Source organism: Oryctolagus cuniculus, chromosome 2, assembly GCF_964237555.1.
Source record: "Oryctolagus cuniculus chromosome 2, mOryCun1.1, whole genome shotgun sequence".
Lineage (NCBI taxonomy): Eukaryota > Metazoa > Chordata > Mammalia > Lagomorpha > Leporidae > Oryctolagus > Oryctolagus cuniculus.
In genome coordinates this window covers 90,689,690-90,696,713 of record NC_091433.1, presented here as the reverse complement: position 1 = coordinate 90,696,713, position 7,024 = coordinate 90,689,690, and positions in this window count along the sequence as shown.

Sequence of the window (7,024 nt, the reverse complement as noted above, 5' to 3'; positions counted from 1 at the left end):
AATAAATATATGCATTTATAATATGTGTACTTATATATAATGTTTATATCTATCTATCTATATAATGTATATATTTGAAAACACAAGTTACCTATCTAGTTCACCCAACAGCTAGGAAGAATTAATGCTATATAAATATCTGTTGAATGAATACATAAACTCAGATAATCTCTGAACAAAGCCCTTTGTCATAAATATTGTTTATAAATATAATTCTGTCAGCAGTGACTCCAGCCCATTTGTTTCGTGTCCCAGATGTATGGAGAGTTATAAAAATGTCATTTGTGCCAGGTGAGGAATGCATGTTCCAGTATGATTTGGTAGTGAGGATCTAGATTTGGAACAATAACAGTAGCTGGCCAATCTGAAAAGGGTAGAGAAAGCCAGTTAAATCCATGTAACGTAGCAGGTGGAAAGATCCCGGTAACCTACTTTTAGCTGCCCTCATCGGTTTGAAAAAGAAACAACCCCCCAAATGGTGATTTTTTTTCCCTACATCTTGAAAATACCCTGAGTTTTGAATCCAAATTTAGATTCTGCTAAACTGGGTATGATAGTTGCTGTATAATTCCTCTCGTCATCTGCTGAGTTAGCTCTGAGCTGATATTACATTGTTTGCTAAATAGAAAGGCTTTTCAGTGGGTTCCACTTCAGAGATCAGGTCCCAGTACAGAAAATTCAAGTTTTTCCAGTGAGCAAAGCTCAGGCTTCAAGAAACAAACCTTCCAATATCTTTCAATATGTACTGCGTAATTGCAGACAAGTAATTCTGGTTGTTTGAGTATAACTTATCATTATTTTTCTTATCATTTCTTTTAAAAATTACATTTTTAAAAATCATTTCTCTAAAAATTTTCTTTTAAAAATTATGCCGGGGTTGTGGCATAACCAGTAAAGCTGCTGTACCATATGGGCTTAGGTTCAAATCCCGGCTGCTCCTCTTCTAATCCACCTCCTTGCTAATGTGCCTGGGAAAGCAGTGGAAGATGGCCCAAGTACTTGGGCCCCTGCACCCACTTCAGAGACTGGAAGAAGCTCCTGGCTCCTGGCTTCAGCTTGGCCCAGTGCTGGCCATTGAACCAGTGGATAGAGGATCTCTCTATTTATAACTTTGACTTTTAAAATAAATAAATAAATCTTTACAAAAAATAAAAATAAATATAAATTATAAACGTAATAAAAGTTTCTAAGATAATTTAGTAAGCACAAAAGAATAATGCTAAAAACATAAATTGGTCATGAGGGGCTGGCGCTGTGGCATAGCGGGTTAATACCCTGGCCTGAAGCGCCGGCATCCCATATGGGCACCGATTCGAGAATAGGCTGCTCCACTTCCAATCCAGCTCTCTGCTATGGCCTGGGGAAGCAGTAGAAGATGGCCCAGGTCTTTGGGTCCCTGCACCCACATGGGAGATCCAGAAGAAGCTCCTGGCTCCTGGCTTCAGATTGGCTCAGCTCCAGCCATCGTGACCAATTGGGGAGTGAACCATCCGACGGAAGACCTCTCTCTCTCTGCCTCTCCTCTTTCTGTGTAACTCTTTCAAATAAATAAATCTTTAGAAAAAAAATTGGTCACAGGACTACTAGCCTAAAATGAGAACTGTTAAGGATATTGGTGTATTTTCTTTCACTTTGTTCTGTGTGTATATACTCATGAAAATACATATACATAAATGTGAATCTATTTATCAAAAATTAAGCGCTTAGGATATACAACAGACAATTCTTGTATCACGCCCTCTTGGTGGCTATGCAAATATTGCTTTCTTTTACTCACATTCTGTGTGAATTTTTTATGTGATTGTGACTTCAAATGTTTGTCCTATGCTTAACTGCATGAACACACTTAACATGTACTCTGTGGTTGGATATCTAGGCCATTACTGTTTTATAAATGGCATTTCTGTAAATTGTCATCCATAAATCTGAAGAACCTTAAAAATCAAACCAAGATGGAGTGACTTAAGCTAACACTATTAAAAACAAGAAGTCACCTTTGCCCCAAATAAAATTAAAGTTTAAAAATTATAGCCCTAAACTTTTTCCCCCAAAGCTAAAATTAGGTGCAGCTATAAAATAAGGGACCCTATGCTTAGCTAGCTGCGACACTTGTGCCTGGCTGTGCTAAGACCTAACCCAGTTTGTATGCCTCCTAATACTCAGATAACGGTGTGGGAAGCGGGACACTGCTCTCCCTCCAGGGGAACGAGGGGAGCGAGACGTCGTCCCCCTCAGGGTGAACAAGATGGCGCTGGCAGGGGAAGGAACTGCTGAAGAAGTAAACAACAAAATGGCGACGAGGTGCATGCCTCCCATGTGATCCCGTAGCTGATTGGATAGAAGACGCATGCCCTTCACATGATCAGCTCACGGATTGGACTGCTGTGTGCATGCCTCCCATGTGATCCCATAGCTGATTGGATAGAAGACGCATGCCTTTCACATGATCAGCTCATGGATTGGACTGCTGTGTGCATGGACACTATAGTGCTTCTGATTGGTCAATGCGGGTATATAAACCGTGTGGCTCTGTGCTGGGGGTGCTCTCTGGACTCCCGAGTTCAGGAGGCCCGTCTGTGCAGACGCCGAATAAATCCTCTTGCTTTTGCATCAGCCGGTCTGGACTCTGAGTCTTTGGGGTTTGCCTCTCGATGTGTTAGCATCCTCACTCAGAGGGTCTAACAAATCTTTGCTTCCATCTGATTATTTCCCCAAGGAAAAACTCATATGGAAAGACACTTCAAAAACTTCAGGGGGCGGCGCCGTGGCTCAATAGGCTAATCCTCCACCTAGCGGCGCCGGCACACTGGGTTCTTGTCCTGGTTGCCCCTCTTCCAGGCCAGCTCTCTGCTGTGGCCAGGGAGTGCAGTGGAGGATGGCCCAGGTGCTTGGGCCCTGCACCCCATGGGAGACCAGGAAAAGCAACTGGCTCCTGGCTCCTGCCATCGGATCAGCGCGGTGTGCCGGCCGCAGGGCGCCGGCCATGGTGGCCATTGGAGGGTGAACCAACAGCAAAGGAAGACCTTTTTCTCTGTCTCTCTCTCACTATCCACACTGCCTGTCAAAAAAAAAAAAAAAAAACTTCAGGGAAAAGTGGATTTAATATCATATTTCAAGACTTACTGGTTACGGTAACCAAAACATAAATACAGACACATGGAACACTGGAAGAGAAGAGACTCCACCAATTTATAGTCAACTGATCGTTCACACAGACACCAAAAATGTAGACGGCAGACAGGACAGCCTGGTCAATAAAGGGTGCTGGGGAAACTACATCCTCTCGTGTGCAGGACACTGAAGCCCGGACACTCCTCGCCCACTTCTCACCTTATACAACAATCACCTCAGTGTGGATCAAGATCCAAATGTGAGACCTGAAGCTACGAAACTGCTAGAAGAAAACACAGGGGACACCTTTCAAGACATCAGTAAAGGCAATGGCTTTTTGGATAAGACCCAAGAAAGATGGGATTGTAGCAAAGTAAGAGGTTTCTGCACAGCAATGGAAACAAGAGTGTGAGGACTGTTAGGACACATCCTACAGAATGGGAGACAACATTTGCAAATTAATCATCTGACAAAGGTTTAATATTCAGAATATAAGAGAAATTTTAAAAAACTCAACAACAGTGAAACAAACAATCCTGGTTTTTAAAATAGGGGAATAAAAGAAGTATACATGGGCAACATGAACTTGAAAGATGACTCAGCAAAACTAGCTATCAGGAAAATGCAAATCAAAACCACAGTGAGCTGTCAGAAAGAAATGCTGATGAGTATGTGGAAGAAAGGAAACCCTTTTGTACTGTTGGTGGGAATGCAAATTAGTACAGCCATTGTGCAGAACAGTTTGGAGAGTCCTAAAAAAATGAAGAAATAAGACTAGGTTTCCCATTTGACCCAATTCTTCTCTTCTGGGAATATATAGTCAGAGACATTGAGAGCAGTGTAATAAAGAGATAACACCTTCCTAGGTCCACTGCAGTGCTCATCCCCGTATGTCAAATACGGAATCTAGTTCCCTTGATCTCCAGCAATAGGTGAGTGGCTAAAGGAAATACGACTTACATACTCGCTAGGCTAATATCCAGCTCTAAAGCAAAGAATATAATCCTGACGTTTGTGACTAATTGGATGTAACTGGATCATTATATCGCATGAAGTAAGTCAGACACAAAGGACGAATGCTCCCTGTTATGGGGACATTAACCAGCGGTCGGAGCTGACGACAGACTGGACACAGGATGGGAGAGGTGCAGAGTGAGCTTGGATGGTGGGCGCCACAACACAGTCAGCTGGAAGCACGCGGTCCTGCTGGTCCTCGGCACACTGGGTGACCCTGGTTCACGGTAGTCTGTTATGCACCCTGTGGAGCCGGGAGGACAGGACTGCTGCGAGGCTGCAGTCACAAGGTGAGAGCAGCGAGGTGGAAAGCCCGGATGCCTGGCTTGACTGGTTTATGCTGTGTGTCCGTGTCGCAACGTTGCCCTGTGGCTCGTAAAAACGTACAGGAATCCGATGTTAGTCAGCATGTTACATAATAAAGTAATCTATTTAAAAAAACCAAGGAAGAATGGATGTAATGGATGAGTTTATTTTGCTGCAAAAATTTTGAAATTCATGCCTGATTTTTCACAGTTTCTTTGAAGACTCCTTGTAGGTGACTTGTAGGGTAAAAGTGTACGAATGATTTTATGGCTTTGTATCAGTTCATCCCTGCTTCAGGAAGTGTACTTAATTCCCTCTACACTCACAACATATATCTGGCAACTAATTTATAGCTAAGTAAAAATGACATTTCATTGCTTTAGTGATCTATGTTAATTCTAAGAAAGCCAGTCTTTATTTTATGAATTCTTTGTATTCTTTTTCTATATATTCCTTATATACAAGGAGTTTTCAAAAATTTCATGAAAAATACACATTATTAAGAAACTATATATGGATTTAAAGATTTTGTTGCAAAATAATCCTCTTTTTAATTCCATTTTATGAGCTTTCTTTTTTATTAAAGATTTATTTATTTTTATTTGATAGTTAGAGGTACACAGAGAGAGAAGGAGAGGCAGAGAGAGAGAGAGAGAGAGAGAGAGGTCTTCCATCCGCTGGTTCACTCCCTAAATGACTGCAATGGCCGGAGCTGCGCTGATCCGAAGCCAGGAACTTCTTTCAGGTCTCCCACGAGGGTGCAGATTGGCTCAACTCCAGCCATTGTGGCCAATTGGGAAGTAAACCAGCGGATGGAAGACCTCTCTCTCTCTCTGCCTCTCCTCTCTCTGTGTAACTCTGACTTTCAAATAAATAAATCAATCTTTAAAAAATAAAAAAAAAAAACTTGAGCCAGTGACAAGCATTTTGCAAATAGTTTTCTTATTGTATTGTCTCATGATTTCATTTTTGATATGTTCTTTGGGTTTTTTAAGTCTACGAACAAATGTCTCAATCGTTTTTGATCATGGGCTCTCCAATTTGAGTGTTGGCAACAATGTCTTCACTGCAAAATGATTCAGAAGTTTCTACCAAACACCTTCTATACAGCATACTGCATAGCATTCCACAGACATGCTACATACTACACACTACATTATACTGCATAGCATTCTACAAACATGCTACACACTACATACTACACACTACATTATACTGCATAGAATTCCAAAAACATGCTACATACTACATTTCACATATTACATACTACATTATACTGCATAGTATTCTACAAACATACTACATACTACATGCTACATTATACTACATAGCATTCTACAAACATACTACATACTGCATTCTACACACTACATACTACATACTATATTCTACGGCACCCACTGGTCTAGGTGCTGGCACTGTAAAAAGGTTTGGGACAAAATTCCTGCCCTTGCTGGATTTACCATCTAGCGACAGGAGATTCACAATAATCCATCTAAAGGGATAGCTAACTAACCAACTAACTAAAAGATTGCACAAATAAGTTACTTTCGGGTAGTGACAAGTTCACGAGCAAACTAGAGTAAGGCCATTGAAAACAGATCATCCTTACACGTGAGGGGCAGGTTGGGAGGTACCGTCAAGGTAAGATTTCAGGAGCCCTCCAGGAGAAAGAGACTTCTGGAAGGAAAGGTGACCTACAAACACCACGGACATGTTCACACAGCTTGACCCTGTGGTTCCTGCTGGAAACGGCACCGAGTGATAAGAAAGGGTCTTATTCATCTGCCTGGCTCGCTGCAAGTTGAGAAACTGGTGACGACTCTCCAGACTTTCAAAGGCGAGCAGGCCTGCTCTGTCTCCCGACTGCAAGAAGGCCAGGCTGCCTGCAGCAGGGTGAGTGTTGCAGGTGGTGACGTCACACAGATAAGAGACCCAGGCCCCCTGGCTCTTACAGATCATGATGAGGAGTCTGGATTTCACACTTCAAAAAAAAAATCTTTTGGAGGGTGTTAACTGGCTCTTATTGTCATCTAGTGATTGACTACGGTGTATTTGTCAAGGGCTGTATTTGTGGACTCTGTGTTGTGGTTTCATTTATTAGAGTTAAATTTCTAGTTGTGTGAAATTCTCCTGTTTATTGTAGTCAACTTTTACTCTTTTAGGAGAAGATGGAATTCTCAACTTTCCTCTCCTGCGTTGTTTCTTTTCCTGGGCCAACGTCTCCATTTTCACTATTTTAACTACTGCAGTTTGAAAATGTTTCAGTTCTACCTTCACTGCTCCTCATTTCCAGAAATTATGACTCAACAGCTCTCTCTCTCAAATGTGCATTAGAGCATCTCCCCACATCTCTGCTGTTGGAATACATACATGCACATGAACACACACACACACACACACACACGCACACACACGCCTGGGAGGTGTTCTGGTTTCTTAAAATTTATTTATTTATTTAGAAAGCAGAGTTACAGAGAAGAGCGAGACACAGAAAGAGGAGTCTTCACCCAAAGGTTCGCTCTCCAAGGCTGAGCCAGGCTGAAGCCCGCAGCTTGGAAACTCCATCCGGGTCTCCCACATGCGTGTCAGT